A 19,533-nucleotide genomic window follows, 5' to 3' on the forward strand; every position below is an offset into this window, starting at 1 on the left:
TGATCACTCACCTAGAGCCAGATATCCTGCAGTGTGAAGTCAAGTGGGCCTTAGGAAGCCCACTATGGAAGTTCACTATGAACAAAGCTAGTGGAGGTGATGGAATTTAGCTGCACTATTTCAAGTCTTAAAAGATGATGCTGTGAAAATGCTGCACTCAATATGCCAGCAAATTTGGAAACTCACCACAGGACTGGAAAAGGTCAGTTTTCATTCTAATCCCAAAGAAGGCAATGCCAAAGAGTGTTCAAACTACTGCACAAATGCACTCATCTCACACGCTAGCACAGTAATACTCAAAATTCTCCAAGTGAGGCTTCAATAGTACATAACCATGAACTTTCATATGTACAATCTGGATTTAGAAAAGGCAGAGGAACCAGAGATCAAATTGCCAACATCCTTTGGATCATGGAAAAAGCAAGAGTGTTCCAGAAAAACATCTACTTTGGCTTCATTAACTATGCTAAAGCCTCTGATTGTGTGGATCACAACAAAGTGTGGACAATTCTTCAAGAGATGGGAATACCAGACCACCTTACCTGCCTCCTGAGAAATCTGTATTCTGGTCAAGCAGCAACAGCTAGAACAGGACATGGATCAACGGCCTTGTTCCAAATTGGACAAGGAGTAGGTGAAGGCCATATACTGTCACCCTGCTTATTTAACTTACATGCAGGGTGAAAGTGAAAGTGAAGTTGCTCAGTCGTGTCCGACTCTTTGCGACCCCATGGACTGTAGCCTACCAGTCTCCTCAGTCCATGGAATTTTCCAGGCAAGAGTACTGGAGTGGGTTGCCATTTTCTTCTCCAGAGGATCTTCCCAACCGTGGGACTGAACCTGCGTCTCCTGCATTGGAGGCAGATGCTTTACAGTCTGAGCCACCAGGGTATATATACATGCAGAGTTCATCATGCGAAATGCTCGGCTGGACAAAGCACAAGCTGGAATCAAGACTGTCATCTGAATAACCTCAGGTATGCAGATGACACCACCTTTATGGCAGAAAGTGAAGAGGAACTGAAGAGCCTCCTGATGAAAATCAAAGAGGAGAGTGAAAAAGCTGGCTTAAAGGTCAACATTCAAAAAACTAAGATCATGGCATCCAGCCCCTTCACTTCATGGCACAGAGATGGAGAAAGAATGGAAACGGTGGCTGACCTTGTTTTCCTAGGCTCCAAAATTACTGCAGCTGGTGACTGCAGTCATGAAATCAAGAGGCGCTTGTTCCTCAGCAGAAGAGCTATGACAAACCTCAACAGCATATTTAAAAGCAGAGACATTACTTTGCCGACTAAGGTCCATCTAGTCAAAGCTATGGTTTTTTCCAGAAGTCATGTATGGATGTGAGAACTGGACCATAAAGAAAGCTGATGCCCGAAGAATTGATGCTTTTGCAGGTTAAAGAGTGAAGTTAAGTCTCAAGCAGGGTAAATAATAACAAATCTACACTAGGATATAACCTGACTTTCAAGACAACAAAGAGAAAAGAGTCAAAAACCGTGGAAAAGAACAGACTGCCTATGAGACAAGAGGGCTCAGTTGAACAGCAGATCTTTCATTTATTAACAGAGTCCAGGAAACAATACAACAGTTTCTTCAGAGTACTGTAGCCACAGTTTTGAAAACCTCGATTGGTCAAGCCCGATTTTTTGGTTAGCACTTGTGAAGTTCCCAGTAGTTTCACTGGCACTCTCATTATCTGTAATCTCACAATTACCTTGTGTAGGAGGGTAGGAGCAGCCCAAAAGGGAAACTTAAGTACCTAAGGCTCTGGCTGCCAACCCTTTCTTGTGCCTAAGTAATGTCATTCGGAGATAAACATGGTCCTGGTAGTATCAAACTTTCTAATACCCAGCACAAAACCGGCAAAATGTATTAAATACACTGAATTTTGTTCAGTCCAACCACATACAATCAAAGCAGAATGTTTCTATAAGAAACTAAGAAGACCTCTGAAACATAAGTGTACCACAAAGGGCCTGTATTTCAAGTGACAGGAAGTGACAAATAGCAAAATACGTATTTCATAAACGGGGATGCTCATTATAGAATTTTTATAACCCAGAGAAGTTCCTTGCTATTTACAAAGGTTTTTCTTGAGCTACGAGACCTAAAGTTTGATGATGTGTAAGAAAAGTACCATCAGATCTATTTATTTTTGTGTAAATTTTACAGGATAAGTTCAGTTCAGTTCAGTCGCTCAGTCATGTCCGACTCTTTGTGACCCCATGAATTACAGCACGCCAGGCCTCCCTGTCCATCACCAACTCCCAGAGTTCACTCGGACTCGCGTCCATCCAGTCAGCAATGCCATCCAGCCATCTCATTCTCAGTCGTCCCCTTCTTCTCCTGCCCCCAATCCCTCCCAGCATCAAAGTCTTTTCCAATGAGCCAACTCTTCGCATGAGGTGGCCAAAGTACTGGAGTTTCAGCTTTAGCATCATTCCTTCCAAAGGAATCCCAGGGTTGATCTCCTTCAGAATGGACTGGTTGGATCTCCTTGCAGTCCAAGGGACTCTCAAGAGTCTTCCCCAACACCACAGTTCAAAAGCATCAATTCTTCGGCACTCAGCCTTCTTCACAGTCCAACTCTCACATCCATACATGACTACTAGAAAAACCATAGCCTTGACTAGACGGACCTTAGTCGGCAAAGTAACGTCTCTGCTTTTGAATATGCTATCTAGGTTGGTCATAACTTTACTTCCAAGGAGTAAGCATCTTTTAATTTCATGGCTGCAATCACCATCTGCAGTGATTGGTAACAGTAAAATCTACCAAGTTTTAAATACACACAACACTTTGTGGGAAAAATCCCTATCAGTAAATTATAGTACATTCATAAAACGGAATACTACAGAGCAAGGGTACCAGACTACAGCCAATCCTGCTTGCAGCCTATATTCGTAAATAAAATTTTATTGGAACACAGCCACACCTATTCATTTATGTATCATCTGATGCTGCTTTCATAGGATCAGGGAGTGCTGAGTAGTTCTGACAAGACTTTATGGTTTGAAAAACCTAAAATATTCACCATCTGACTCTTTACATAGAAAGAAGTTTGCTGACTCCTGGTATAGAGAAACAAAATGAATTACATCCTTAAATCAACATGAGTAACTCTCACAATGATGCAAATCAAGTCACAAAAAAAAAACATTATGATTCCTTTTATATCAAACTCTTAAAACATGCAAAACAAAAATTCACTGTTTATAAATGCACATAAAATTTTTAAATAAAAAGGCAGCAAAGTACTAACACAGAAGTGATCTCTGGAGGTGTAAAAAATAAATGTAACTGTGGAAAGGACATGCATAGCGTGCATGCTGATGATGTTCTATTCCTAAACCTGGAATTTAGCTAAATGGATGTTCAGTTTATACTCTTTAAACTATTTAAATGTTTTACACAATCATATGTATGACATATTTCTATGACACTTAAAAGCTCAAAAAAGACTTGAAAGGCAAATGTCAAAATGTGACAGAGTGATTTTTATTTTCTTATATGTGATCATCTCTTAAGACTGTTTAATCACCTTCTTGCAATGAACTGTAAACAGCATACCGAAAAGAACATAAGCATGAGAACACTTTTTGAAAATGAAAGTGAAATCTTCCATACTATCCTAGAAGCTTTAGTCTAAAAATTATATAGAAACAAAAGTAATAATTAAAAAACACCAGCATCTTAGGACAATTTCCTTAAACCCATGAATTTAAAATGTGACTCTGGCTAGTTCTAATGAAGCTCAAACAAAATACAAAGGTTCATATTAATTAATAAGTCCATCCTTCTGAAACGTAGAATTTTCTTGCCAGGTCTATAGCAAAGTTAAGGAAAGCTCCCAAGAAACTCTATAATACCATTTAACTTTTCAAATTTGTAGCTTACAAGAAAAAACAAAAATTAAGACTGCTATACCACATCACAAACGGGATTCACAAAAGAACAAAGAAGCAGGCAGCTAGGGATATACAAACTCTAAAAAAGAATTAGATTTTGGAAATATCTTTTATGGATTGACTGACCGAAGGGGGTTGAACAAGTAGGAAACAAAAAGTTTAAGAGTAAAAGACTGTTACCTTTTTCTTAGACGTTTTGCTTCTCCTTTCTCTAAAGTAAGCAGAAAATAAAGCAGACTGTAGCAACAAGAAGCCAGAAACAGCAGTAGAGTTTCACTAAGTACACACGTATGATCCAGGAGCTTACAGATAACACCCAAAACACAGCCAGCCGTGCTGTCAGGAATTACAGTCAATCCAACCTAGGCAGAGAAATATGAGGTGAATGACCTCTTCACAACAGCCCTTCTCCCCAGAATAAAAACAAATACCATCACCTGGACAGTTAACCTCCCATCACTACTGGTGGCTCAGATGGTAAAGAATCTGCCTGCAATGTGGAAGATCCAGGTTTAATCCCTGGTTTGGGAAGATCCCCTGGAGAAGAGAATAGCAACCTACTCCAATATCCTTGCTGGAGAATCCCACGGACACAGGAGCCTGGCAGACTACAGCCCATGGGGTCACACAGTCGGAGAGGACGTAACGACTTCACTACTACTGGTGGAAATGAGAATAACCACAACAGATGCCACGCCACCCACCGCATCGGAAGGTCCTGTTTCCCTTTGACAACTTAACTGCTACCTGAAATGACTCTGAAAATATTTAAACTCAAGAAATACTATCAATCCAATCCCCCACATCCCCTTCAAGACAAAGTCTCTTAAATTTTCTAGATGTTACAATTTCTACTGTTGGCCAGAAATATTGTTAATGATTATTTCATGCATCCAAAGAAAATCTTGATACCAACAATCACATTTACACGACCCTGAGTATTCAGACTGGAAAATGCTAATCTGGCACCACCCTCATCCCAGGAAATTAAATGCACAAACCAGAGTTCATTTTACAATTTTCCTTCCCCTGCCCTTTGGTTTGACCAGTCATTCAGACATAACCAAAGAAAATCATCTGCACTGGAGTAAGGTAATACTATACTTACTCTTGACTGCCTCACTGCCCCAGACCCAGACAGGGGACATCCTGGTACAATGGCTCACCTGGACTCTACTGTATGCTACTGCTACTGCAAAGTCACTTCAGTTGTGTCCAACTCTGTGCGACCCCACAGACGGCAGCCCACCAGGCTCCCCTGTCCCTGGGATTCTCCAGGCAAGAACACTGGAGTGGGTTGCCATTTCCTTCTCCAATGCATGAAAGTGAAAAGTGAAAGTGAAGTCGCTCAGTCGTGTCCAACCCTCAGCAACCCCGTGGACTGCAGCCCTCCAGGCTCCTCCGTCTTTGGGAGGAGGAGGAGTACTCTTTCCAGGGAAGAGTACTTGAATGGGTTGCCACTGCCTTCTCCGGGACTCTACTGTATCAACAGGCATTAAGGTGGACTCTAACTTGTAACGTTAAGTATACATAGTTAAAATCTCCTGCAAGCAACTGTTGAGTAACCATAGTCTGCAGGCTCTGAGGTCTTAACCTTTCTACCAGGCTGTCTGAAGAAAGTGACCAAGACTGACTGGAATGCTGAACTTGGAACAGTGAATGTAATCAGAGGGCATACATTTCTAGAGTGGAAGGTGAAAAAAAAAAAGATGGGGATCTTTGGAGATACAATGTATATGGATTGTAAGTTTAACAGCAGGAAAATAAGGGTACTGAGAATTCAAAGTCTTCCAACTTGAGGGAAGTAAAGAAAAGGGCGTACGCATGTGCCTATAAAATTATCCAAACAAGTGACAGTCTCTTGAAGAAAACCTTGGGGGCTCTCCCTTGCACTGTAATATATCATTATACTAAACAGTCAAAGATCAAAGTGTAATGGTTGGAGGAAGTTAAAAGCAAAATCCAGGCATACCTAATGAGAATTCAATACCAATGGGAACAAGAGACACCCACAGGCCAAAAGACAAGTAAGTTTCACGGCTAAGCTGTTTCCAGTGACCAGGCCTTGAGCCTGTGAGGTGACAGCCCTACTCCACACCTCACCCCTTCTAGGTATGACACTAAGCACATGTTCATGAAAGCATTGCAAGTCCGAAAGACGCAAGGTATCATTTTAAGGTCTTTCATTGCTCATACGTAGAGAGTAAGGTCCTGGGAAAAGCGGGGGATTTCCTTCCCTAAGGTCACAGAATTAATTAGCAACAGCCAGCAAACAAACCAAGATTTCTCAGTTCTCATCACAGATGAGAGGCCATGAAATTATTAAGCTTAGATTTCTAGACACACACTCTCTCCCTGATTATGGCAAACCAAATCTTAACCAGTGAATCTCTATGCTTTTCGTGTAACAGAAAAAAATTTTAAGTGTATTTACCAAATGCTTACTGATGGCAGTCTGCAGGACGTCAAAGCTTTGGCTTCGGACAGGGACAACCAATAAATTATGACAGACTGTCAGAAAGGAGAAAACCAGTACCAGATCAGAACACTGTAGGTCAGAAACAAGTCCAGTAGTTTTTTTTAAACCTACTTGCTCTACATATCAAAAAGAAACTCAACAAGAAGTGACTCTAAAGATGCAAACATCAATCAATCAATCCTCATATATATGGGCTAATTTTTGCAAATAATTCATTTACTAAATATTTACTGGGCACTGTGGAGAAGGAAATGGCAACTCACTCTGGTATTCTTGCCTGGGGAATTCCATGGACAGAAGAGTCTGACAAGCTACAAAATATGGGGTCACAAAGAGTTGGACACAACTGAGTGACTACCACACAAACTGAGCTAGTCTTATCAGGCGCTACACATAGGAGTGAAAGAATGAGAAATTTCTCTCACAGCCCTCGGGTAGCTTACAATCAACCAAGGTAGAGCCTACATTCCCATTAAATAATTGCTACAATAGGGAGGTCTCAGTGATGTAAACAAAGAGCTGACAAAAGCCTTTCTCCCATTTGGTGGAAAAATACATCATTGAAAAAAACATGATCCAGAAAATAGAAATACTACGTGCAAATTATGCTGCCTCTTATTCCCTAAAGGTAAAAGAACAGTCTATAAGGAAGAAAAATATGAATGAGATGGGAATCAAATCTCTAGTATTTTTAATTTTCCAAGATCTCAAGAAAACAAGAAGCAGAATGACAGCATCAAGTCCGTCAGAGAATCACAACACAACTCCAGAAGCCAATGGAATGCAGTACCAAAATGAAGTTTGTAGAAAAATCCCATGGGGAGACAAGATAAGGCTAGTGGAAAGAAGAAAATGACTCTAGGAAGAGAGGGAATCATCAAGATAAATTCAAGAGAACTGTCAATCCTCAAAAATCAACAGTATCTGCGTTATGTCTCTATACAACTTCTTGCAGAGTGATACTACCCAGAGTCTTCACAGGGCAACTGTCTTCACTTTTAAACCTGTAGGTAACAATGTAAACAGGATATTTTCAATGCCATCTTCCTTCTTCAAAATGAGCACAGTGAATATTATCATTCATAAAAGGTAAATCATATTTGAAAGGCCCATTCAATAGTAAATGATCACTCAATCCCCTCCTTTTTCCCTTCTGCCTCCCTCCCCTCCTGAACGAATCAGTTCTAAAGCTACTGCGTGAGGCCAAGCTAGACATCAGCACTAGAGTCAATGGGAGAGCTTCAGTGGCCCAGAGTCAGTTATCTGTTAACAAATAGAGGTGCTCTGTCCCCAAGAATTGGAGTTCAAATGGGATAAGAAAGATGCCCACAGGGGAAAAGGGTGGCACCGAAAGGAGACAATCACAGACAGAGGAAGTGACCAAGTAGGTAAATAAGTAAATGGAAGCCGGGTTTCTCACCATCAGAAAAAGCAGGTGCAAGAGGGAAAAGAAAGGAGAAAACCAGAATGAACCCCATGGTGCTGAATTCCTGATTTCTGTTCACTGATAAGGTCTGGGAACAGCAACATCAACTAGCAATGAACACACTTCTAAGAGTCCAGAATTGTTTCCTAAAATCCATTCTCCACCTAAAGGAAAACTGGGCTTCCTAAAGAAATACCTGATTGCTGGGCTGGGACAGGGAAAATACAACATGAATCTGAAACAATCTGTGATACAATAAAGGTAGTACAGCTAACCCTTGAACAACATGGGGAGGGGATTAGAGGCACAGACCCGCTGTGCAGTTGAAAATCTGCACGTAACTGAATAGTGGGCCCTCCACATCTAACGTTGTTCATATCTGCAGATTCAACCATGGGTCCATGTAGTAATACAGTATTTACTACTGAGATAAATCTGCATGTAAGTGGGCCTGCACAGTTCACATCTGTGTTGTCCAAGGTCAACAGCACTCAGAGAAACATGAGAACATGTCAAAAGTACAAAGACGTTTGCTTCCAGGAGGTGCCCATGGCAAACATGAACATCACAATTAATAAAGATAGTAAGGAATTTTAATCCACTGGAAAGTACAAGAAACCATACTAACAAAAAGAAATAAATGAATAAAAGAGAAGACCAAAAAGAAATGATTTTTACACTGTTTCAAAACATCATAAAATATTACTAAAGGGGAAAAAATAGAGTGGAGAAGGTGACCAGATACCACTTACTCAAGTGGGCAAAGTGAACATCTAATGGGACAAATCAAAACCCTGCACCATCTGACAAGCTGCCATCAGAAACCCACAGCATCACTTGTGACATATTCCTGCCACATCTGTATAACCTGATTTAACCATGCAGAAATAAACCTGAATTGAGAGAAATTTTACAAAATAACTGTCCTGCAAAAAACACGCTTACTCCTTAGAAGAAAAGTTATGACCAACCTAGACAGCATAGTAAAAAGCAGAGACATTACTTTGCCAACAAACGTCTGCGTAGACAAGGCTATGGCTTTTCCAGTAGTCATGTATGGATGTGAGGGCTGGACTATAAAGAAAGCTGAGCGCGGAAGAATTGATGCTTTTGAAGTGTGGTATTAGAGAAGACTCTTGAGAAACCCTTGGACTGCAAGGAGATCCAACCAGTCCATCCTAAAGGAAATCAGTCCTGAATGTACATTGGAAGGACTGATGTTGAAGCTGAAACTCCAATACTTTGGCCACCTAATGTGAAGAACTGACTCATTTGAAGAACTGACTTATTTCCTGATGCTGGGAAAGATTGAAAGCGGGGGGAAAAGGGGACAACAGAAGATGAGATGGTTGAATGGCATCACCAACTCAAAGGACATGAGTTTGAGTCAACTCCGGGAGTTGGTGATGGACAGGGAGGCCTGGCGTGCTGCAGTCCATGGGTTTGCAAAGAGTCAGACATGACTGAGCAACTGAACTGAACCGATTCTTCAAAAATATCAGGGTCAATGAATGACACTGCTTTATCAGCAAAGTCAGTGTACTATTCTAAATCCTTTGTTGTCCTTTCAACAATCTTCACAACATCCTTACCAGGAGTAGATTCATTTGTTCATTCTTTGCTCATTCATTAGAAACAACTCTTCATCCATTCAAAGTTTTATCATGAGATATCTGCAATTCAGTCACATCTTCAAGCTCCATTTCTAATTCTGGTTCTCTTGCTATTTCCACATCTGCAGTTACATCCTCCACTGCAGTCTTGAACTCCTCATGAAGGCTGTAATCAACTTCTTCCAAACTCATGTTAATATCGACATTCTGACCTCTCGCTATGAGTCACAAATGATCTTAATGGCATCTACAAGGTGAACTCTTTTCCAGAACGTTTCCAATTTACTTTGCTCAGATCCATCAGAAGAATCTCTAATTATGGCAACTATATCTTTAGAAAATGTTCTATTTCTTAAACTAGAGTAATGTTTTATTACTCTCTTCAGAATTTAGTTGAAGAGTCGTCTTTTCAAACCATTCAAAATTTTATAAATGACAATGAAAATGAACCTTAAAAACTTCCACTGGCTCTAGAAAAGACACTTCCATTTGGGAATGATATCTCTGTCCAAAGATTCCTTTTCCCTTTGTGATCTTTCCCTTTTAACTACTATTTCCATCATTAATGGCAAGATCATACAATTCTTCCTTCAGTGTTTGGAAAAAATGATCACGAAGATACTAAGTGAAAACTGCAAGATCCAAATCAGAGTATGTTATTTGTGTAAAAGGAGAAGCCAAAAGAATACATATAATCAGTTGTGAAGACACAGAAGTTATCCAAAAGAATACATTTAGAAACTAAGGAAGGGAAGTGGGTGGCTGGGAGACAGGGAATGGAAGAACACTTTTACTATGATCCTTCTGTTCTTCTAAACTGTACTTTGTGGGATTTTCCTTGTGGTCCAGTGGTTAAGAATCTGCCATCAATGTAGGGGTCACAGGTTCAATTCCTGGTTCAATTCCACAGGGCAGCTAAGCCTGTGTGCCAGAACTAATGAAGCCCTAGAGCCCATGCTCTGCAACAAGAGGAGCCACCACAGTGAGAAGCCTGCACGCCACAACTAAAGGGCAGCCCCAGAGAGTGACCCCCACTGGCTGCAACTGGAGAAAGCCTGTGCACGGCAACGAAGACCTCATACTGCCATATATAAATAAATAAATGCTTAAATGTAGTTAAGTAGCTAAATAAATTATACTTTGTTTAGAAAATCTACTCAGAAAAAAAGGTCCGATTTAAATAAAAAACCACTTCAGACTAAGCAGATAAAACAACTAAGCAAACCCACTCCACGGACTACTAACTTTTTCAAATGAAATAATAATAAAAAATCAATTTTTACACTAAGGCTGTCAAAAACTACATATATTTCAAATAATTTCATATGAAAAGGCCAACTTAAAGGCAAATTTTATCCAAAATAGAACTGGAATCTTAACTTCAAAAACTAACAATGAAACTTTCAGATTTTTCCTAATTTATGTCTTAACATTTCAAAGACAGCATCCTTGAAGTTTAATACATGTCCCTGCCAATGTACACTCAGAAATATAACCAATCACATTTTCATGACATGTGTCTTTACACAGATGTGATTCTGAAAAATTAAAATTGTCAGAGAAAGATTACTGGAGTTGTCCAAGTTATCAAACTAGACACTTAACAAGTCTATGTCTGGAATCTGGGGCCCACTAATCAATCCCCATACCATGCTTTCCCCAACCCATAATGATGTAGTTTAAAAACATTAGCATCAATCTTACAAAACAACTACTAATACTAAACCCAATCTCTTCATGTACTATGAATTAAGATAAAATGCCAGATATTAGACATGCAGGCTGGGTACCTAACTCATCAGTTTTCACTGTTTAAAATCCACTATTTTTTGAAAGCCAATATATGAACATAGCTAGGCACCAGGTAATAAAGAGAAGAAAGTGTCCCTGGCATGACCTAAGTATTGTGATCAGAGTCAAACAAAACCATGAGAGAAATGTGTTAGATGTCTACAAAAGGTGTAGCCCTAAGATACAGGAAGAACGTAAAGATTATTCTGGAAAAGAATGAAAGAAGAAGTAAATAGATCAGCTGAATAAAATCAATTGGTATAGCAATAAAACAGATTTAGGTTCTAGAGACTACCCTGTTGAGAACAATGACAAACGTTGTTTCTTGTTTGAAAAGGCTATGGCCTAGCAATTACGAGTTACAAGAAAAGAATATACAGTCAACACCCTAACCAAAAACCTTATGTATCATTAAAAAAAAAAAAAAAGTTAGCTAGCACAGAACACAACCTCAGAATTTGCAAGAGAGGTTCCAACCAACATTACTTGGGATGACGCAACTGCAACCCTACTGGGCAAGTACCGTTCAATGCAAGGAAAGAAACTGAAGAAATAAGTAAAAGAAATTAACTAATATCTTACAGACTCAAATCCTTAGGACTAGTATTTATGATGCTTTTACATATTTATATATTTATAACATAAAACAATTCTGACCATTAGCATAGAAGATCAGCCCTATGATTCTAATTTAAAACACTATTAACAGCTAACCTAGACTTGTAGTTTTAATTTGAATTTCACTATAAACAGTACTGAAACTAAAGATATTAAGATGTACCATGCTTGTAAGTTTATTAAATGTTTTAAGATTTACCATAACATTTATGAAGGTTTGTCTGAAAACTGAACTATTTACCAAATAGTGAATATATTATTTAAACTGTTTTTTTAAGTTTTAAATATGTTTGTAACAGGGATAAAATATAATTAAAATCTCCTTTTAAAATGATTGCCTAAACTTAATATATTTATCTAAAAAGATTTGTTAAGTTGAACTTTAAAATTTAAGGGAAATTTGGGGTTTAAAATGTAACTTTGATAAACTACATACTAATTCTTTAAAACCAAAGGAACTTCCAAATAATTTTTTCTGTTTAGAAAAACCCACCTTCACGGAAACAAAATCCTGCTTAACTCTTATTCATCCTTCAATATCTATGTAAAATTCTTCCTTTTCCATGAAGCCTTTCCTCTTTTTTATAAATGGATTTATCCTTTTACCCTATACTAGAAAAAAGAAAATAGAAGTGTTTCTATCATTCAAACAGCTAATTTATTCTATTCTAGTGGCATAACTTTTATGAACATTCTTTTAGGAATCTACATCGCCTATCCAAGGATCACATGCACTTTCAGAACAGGGACTGTGTTTTATACTACTCTAATAAATCTCTAAAAATATCTTACACGAGGCAATGCTAATACATAATAACTATTGGTGGCTGATGAACTGAATTCTAACAATCTTGCATGCCTTTTCAAATGGACCATTACCTCTGTTACGTCCCAATGGTGTAAAAACTGATTCCAAGTCAGTGAGGTAAAGTAGCACAGGGGAAAGCTGCGTCTGGATGACATGAGGCACTCCTCGAAGACTGAAGCCAAGTCAGTTCCTCTTTTGAAAACCCTAATCTGAGTAAGAAAGCCAATTTAAAATAAATCACAAAGCATGTAACATTCTTAAATAATTTTTTAAAAATAGACATGTATCTTCAAGTTAAATTCTTCAAGCTGTTTTCTCTGAATTTCTTCATGGATTATTTTAAAAAATGAAATGCCAGCAATGTAATAAAATTCATATAATTATGTAAACAAAGATGTGACCTGAATCAATGTGTAATACATCAAGAAACAATATTATACCCCTTATACTGAGGACTTTACCACCTTTATACTTAAATAAATGTGAAAGACAATCATTCTAATTAATGTCAGGTTTAAAAAAGCAAATGAACAAGAGAAACAGCATGCTCCTTCATACATATACCAAACTCTGTATTCTTAAACAACAGCCTTCCAAATGTTTTAAAACTATGCCATCCCTCCTAAGTCTATTTCTTCAACAATTACTGTGTACTTTCTTCTACCGATCCTATTTGTAAGATTTCTGATTCTCTTACCACCTCTATTATACCTAGTCTGACCTACACAAACAACTTGCCAAAGTCCCTCCAGAAAGACAGCTCTTAGAATGATCAGAATACCAGCACAGTGTGGTCTGACCCTAGCTACCTGCTTTGATGTTTTCAGATCACTGCACTTCCACGAACATGCCCTAAAGAGTCACCATCTGGTTTGGAAGCCATATCACACTCCTGATTGATTCCTAATGAGTTTCCTAAAACCACTAAACCCTTTGACAGGTACTACTAATTAAAACATAAAGCCCTCACATCCATCTCAAACGCATACATCCAAAGCTATCAAACAAACATGTACAAGTCTACTTGTTTCTTTCATATAATATTTATCTCGCTACATTCAGCTCCTTATCAGAACCTTTCAAGCTATTTTCGGATCTGATTTAACATATTTAATAAGTCTCTTAATTTTAAGTCTTCAGAAAATTTCAAACACTGTCATCTTTATCATCCAATTACAAAACAAAACTACTGAAGACAGTACAATCATCTAAAACAACAGTAAAAATACTTACCAATCCAACACATCAAGACTCATTTTACTGATTTTTCTTTGAAATCAATGGAAAGCAAAATACGGCTAATTAAAATCTGATGTTTTTCCTAACACACTGAACATTTTAAACATTATGCAGTGAGGTTCAAAACTTAGACCTAAACAGGTAAGACAGTAAATCTTAGGAGAATTTTCATACTAGGTTCTTTTCCTTTCCTTAACTTGGCAGACCAGTGTAGTTACCTGTAAGTGTTGAAAATAAGAAGCTGAAATAGTCCGCATTACTGGTGTTTAACTGAACACTTCCATTCTGTCCTTTCACTGAAGACTTCCATCCAGAAAATGATGATCTATAATAAATGGAGACCTAGTCGGAGAAGGCAATGGCACCCCACTCCAGTACTCTTGCCTGGAAAATCCCATGGACAGAGGAGCCTGGTAGGCTGCAGTCCATGGGGTCGCTAAGAGTGGGACATGACTAAGCGACTTCACTTTCTCTTTTCACCTTCATGCACTGGAGAAGGAAATGGCAACCCACTCCAGTGTTCTTGCCTGGAGAATCTCAGGGACGGGGGAGCCTGATGGGCTGCTGTCTATGGGGTCGCACAGAGTCGGACACGACTGAAGCGACTTAGCAGCAGCAGCACTGCTAGAAGTGACCAACTTGAAGACTCAGGAATAAAGACAGAATATACGACTATTTTTCTTTATTGAAAACAAGTCTAATTTAAGAGCTCAGACAAAAATCAATAGTCTGTATCATCTTTACATAAAGCATTAAAGTACCATAATATGGAAAACATTTTTAACGTATATTTATGTAATGTTTCCTTGAAAAGCGTAACCGGTCCACATATATGGTACAACTCAAAAAATTTTCCACGCCACTCAAAACTCAGATTCAAGGAGCCAAAATGAAGTTCTGCTTTTCAGTAGTAGGTTCAGCTGCTATGTATTTACTACCTCATCTTTATTTTAAAAAGTCTTACCTTGCTTATATAAATGAGCTAAGTTTAAACAAGCTCCTGCTTCCTACCTAAGCAAAAACATCTTAACTAGGTAAAGAATACTTCCATTTAAAGCCACTCTGTGATAACTATGCATTCCTATACTTTGCAAAGCTTTATAACTAGTCTACTTCAAATACTGCAGCTAAAGTATTGGTAGGGGACTTAAGGGAATAGCTAAACATAAAGCAGCTTCTCATTAAATGAAGATTATCTGGTTCCTGCTATGAGATCAGTTTCCAGTGATATCTTTAAAAACTCTCTTCAAGGTAAGACTAAGAAGGAATACAGGCAAATGTCAACCATGGATACAGCAAAAAAAAAAAAAAAGAAGAAGAAGAAGAAAAAGCTGAGAATAATCAGATCCAAAAAGCTAAGACTACAACTTTTTATCACAGAAATCTGAATAAATGTCAAGACAAAATTAGGAGTTTCTAATTCAACAAGTAACACTTAAATTTTTTACCACTGAAATAATTGTACTTATTAACATTCTTAAGAGTTGGGGAGTTAAAAATAATGGAAACATTCTTCTGAATCATTCCCACTTAAAGGACTTCTCTTTGCTTAAAGAGCTATGGAGGGAATGTCACAAGCTAAGAGGTTATAAAAAGTCAGAGATGCTCAATGGAAATGAGTACAAAATGGTGATTAGAAAACAAACCAACATCCTCTTGAACCCAGTGAAAACTGCGCCACCCAGTGGCTAAAAGGGGTAGCAAATCCATTTAAAATCTAGTTTGGACCAAAGACAAGCAATGTATCACACTGTCCTTAAAACTACCATGACCATATATACTGGACACTCCAGAACACTTCTGAGAAGAGAAGGGATGCTATTATCAATCATGCTTGGACAACAGCAGCAAACCAGACCTGCTCCTGGCAGCCTAGCTCACATGTTCACCCTGCTTCGAAACCGGGCTGAATTTCTCAGTAGCCGCTCCCTTCTCTGATATTTTAATCTAACAGTGTAGATTACGTTTCCACATCCATGTCTTATGTTCCCCAAACCAGCTGTAAATAAACTAGGGGCAGAGAGGATAAGGAAGAGTAAAGGTCAGCAGAACAACACAGGTAGGTAGAGGGGGAGAAAAAACTCAAACTCAAAAAAGCTCTAAGTGGATGGTGAAAAAGGTAGGAACAGCAATTCTAAGTACAGTTTTTACAAGATAAACTAAACACCAACAGTTTTAAGTTGATGGGTTTTTCACACATTGAACAAACTGAGATGATCTGCTCTTAGATAAACTCCCTCTGCTAGACACAACAGTGTCAGAACTACAATACCCAAAGTGAACTAGATCGTACAGCCAATTAATATAACAGATGAAAATCAGAAAGTATTAAAGGAACATTTCAGGAAAATCAACCTGGCAACAGTGCATGAAATATATGGAGCTGAGAAGCAAGACTACTTACTGTAACGGTACAGGTGGGAGATAATGAAAAAGCTGCCAAGTTTACAGTCATGATCAAGGACAGAAGGGGATATTTTGAAGAAAAAACTTAAGATATGAAATAACCCAGGTGAATTCTAAAGAACCAAACATTATTCTTCAATTCTAAATCTAGAAAAAGTGATGCAATAATAATACCACTGGCCTGGGAAAGTTGAAAAGCCCCCATTTTGTTTTAATTTTTAAAGAGATTAGTTTGAATAGGGACAATACATCTACAGAAAGAGAAGTCTACTAAGACTCTGTGCAAATGCTAAAAGGCAAAATTTAACTTAGTAGACTTTTAACTACAAGACAGTTTGCTTTTGATGATTATAAACTTCTATTGCCATTACTTGAAATTAATATTTTCTCAGTACTCGCCACAAATAAAAAGGTAAAAAAAGACTTGTGAAAAAATCCTTTACAGAAGTTATTGAGCATAAGTCAAAAATAGCTGATGCCAATAAAGACACTAAATACAAGTTCTAAAGAGAATTAATTTTAAGAGGTGTTCACAAGCTGCTTTTAAACGAATGTTAAAAGATCCTCCACTAGTTCTATCATGGGAAAAGAGCGCCCTCTACTGGAAGTTAACAGACATGAAACCACTTAAGTTAAATTGCATTTCTTAAAGACCTGGCATTAAGTAGGGAAACAGACAAAGAGGGATTTCACATATAGGCAACACATTGCAAACAGCTCTCTTTTGCTAAAAGGAAAAAGTTATTATCAGTTATGAAGCACACTTTGGGTGACAACATTCAAACATACATCCTATCCTGGTATGAAGAGACTGGCAAACAAAGCTAAAGAAAATCTACTAATAAAGTGAGCTACTCCTGTTTAATTGGGACAGAGGATCTGCTCAAGAAGCCACAAAGCAGCTAGTTTTGTGATTTTTTCAGCTACAGCCTAAATTCAATTCCCGCCTAAAACTATCAGACCCTGGCCTTGAGCCACAATCAGTAACAAATGGCTGAATACGAAAGTACTATGCCTGATACAAACATTAAATTTTAAAGGATACTTTGAACACTGGCAACATGAAACACTATTAGTTTTAAGACCTTTGAGGGTAAAAGGGTACAGTCACACTCTGAAAGTAGTTCCTCAAAAAATTAAACAGAAAATTAACATATGATCCAGCAATTCTATTCTGGCTATACAGCCAAAAGAATTAAAAGGATTCAAACAGGTATCTGCACACCAGTGTTTATAGCTGCATTATTCATAACAGCCAAAAGGCAGCACAACCAAGTATCCATTAACAGATGAATGTATCAAAAACACGAAGACAAAACAGTGGTAAACAAGGGCTGGGAGAAGGGGAAATAATCAGTACAGAGTTTCAGTCTGGAATGATGACAAGCACTGGAGGTGAACAGTGGTAGCAGTTGCACAACAGTGTGAATGAACTCAATGCCCCAAAACAGTTCTAACTGTACACCTACAACTGGTTAAAACGGTAAGCTTTATGTGATGTATATTTTGCCACACACACACCCACCCACCCAAAGATATTTCAATGATTCCTTGTCGGAGTCTGCAAGCTTTTATTTCACCACCTACATTAAACTGAGCTCCCTTCCAACAAGGAAGACCTGTATTACAATTTCATAACACCAAAAGTTTTAAAGCACAGCACTCTCATCTGCCACTGAATCCTTACTATGGCTTACTCCTGATCATTTTAACCTGTTTCAATCCACCTACACAAATCACTGTATGTTTCTACCTGATGGTTCAGCGGTAAAGAATCCACCTGCAGTGCAGGAGAACAAGGGTTCAATCCCTGGGTCAGGAAGATCCCCTGGAAAAAGAAATGGCAACCCACTCCGGTATTCTTGCCTGGAAAATCCCATGGGCAGAGGCGCCTGGTGGGCTACAGCCCATGAACTTAGTGACTGAAACCATGACAATGCAAACCACTGAACAAACCACCGGGAGCAGTCTTCCTCTAGTGAACTTCCTCCATCTAGTAATAACCAACAATTTTAACTGCTGTTTTAAGAGCAAATGAAGGCAGGGGCAGTATTTTTAAGTCAGCTCATAAACTACCAGGGACAGGGGAAGGGTGAGGGAGAAGATCATACACTTGAAATACAGCTCACTTCAGCATGCTACCTCATGTGCAGTATCCCGATAAGCATGGCAGCCAAATTTGCACTGAGTCTTCCCATAATACAGCAGCGACTTAACCGAGAAAGCAAGTCAGCAGGCAGACTGGGTAGAAAATACACAAGCTGGACCAAAAGCTGCTGAGACTCTGCTGGGAGAACCACCACAGCGCCTTCTTGTGGATCTAGTGAGGTAGGAAGACAAGTTAAATTTTAAAAGATATACAAACAAGAATTAATAAAGCAGACTGATCATTTTCACTGTGCTATGTTGAATTCTAACGTATCAATTACATGGAAAAAAGTTTTATCAAAAAGCATATATGTATGGCTTAAGGTACTGCCTAGAATAAAAGACTAAATACTATCATTATTTAAAGATAACATTTAACACTCAATTTCATAACATTCAAATGTGTTATTTGAAATAAAAACTGATGGAGTTAAAGGAATCAGAAACAAAGCAAAACAGTAAAAAAAAAAAAAACAAGCACTTTTGCCAAACAGGGACAATTATAATATCAACCTAATTTAACATCAAAGACTTATTTGAGTACACACACACGCCCCTTCAGTTCAGTTCAGTTCAGTCACTCAGTCGTGTCCAGCTCTTTGCGACCCCATGAATCGCAGCACGCCAGGCCTCCCTGTCCATTACCAAATCCCGGAGTTCACTCAGACTCGCATCCATCGAGTCAATGATGCCATCCTGCCATCTCATCCTCTGTTGTCCCCTTCTTCTCCTGCCCCCAATGCCTCCCAGTATCAAAGTCTTTTCCAATGAGTCAACTCTTCGCATGAGGTGGCCAAAGTACACATGCCCCTACATATAAGCAATACTAAAAAATACAGATTTTGTAATACCACACACAAAAAGAAGACACAAACCAATGTTCATCACCTAATAAATGGATAAATTTAAAGTGGTGTATCTTCAACAATGGAATGTTACTCAGCATTAAAAAGAAATACAGTACTCATATATGCTACAACATGAATGAATCCTAAAAACAATATGCTAAGTCAAAGAAGCCAGACTGAAAAGATCCACATTATACAATTTCATCTATAAGAAATGACCGAAATAGGCAAATACAAAGAGAC

At 38.4% G+C, this 19,533-nt stretch overlaps 1 long non-coding RNA gene across 15 annotated transcripts in view; it reads right to left on the minus strand.

Moving 5' to 3' along the window:
* The window catches only part of LOC105607506 (uncharacterized), a 63,977-nt gene that overhangs the window by 30,724 nt on the left and 13,720 nt on the right, over positions 1–19,533 (minus strand). For 10 of the 15 annotated variants that reach the window (XR_009599190.1, XR_009599191.1, XR_009599189.1 and 7 more), the window contains 5 exons: positions 18,437–18,614; positions 14,107–14,213; positions 12,721–12,858; positions 6,349–6,425; positions 4,095–4,276 (listed from right to left, as the gene is read on the minus strand). This is a non-coding gene — a long non-coding RNA (uncharacterized LOC105607506). Of the gene's footprint in view, positions 1–4,094; positions 4,277–6,348; positions 6,426–12,720; positions 12,859–14,106; positions 14,214–18,423; positions 18,615–19,533 lie in introns of all 15 variants that reach the window. The other 5 variants (XR_009599182.1, XR_009599186.1, XR_009599187.1 and 2 more) reach the window with 5 other exon arrangements.

Source organism: Ovis aries, chromosome 2, assembly GCF_016772045.2.
Source record: "Ovis aries strain OAR_USU_Benz2616 breed Rambouillet chromosome 2, ARS-UI_Ramb_v3.0, whole genome shotgun sequence".
NCBI classification, from domain to species: domain Eukaryota; kingdom Metazoa; phylum Chordata; class Mammalia; order Artiodactyla; family Bovidae; genus Ovis; species Ovis aries.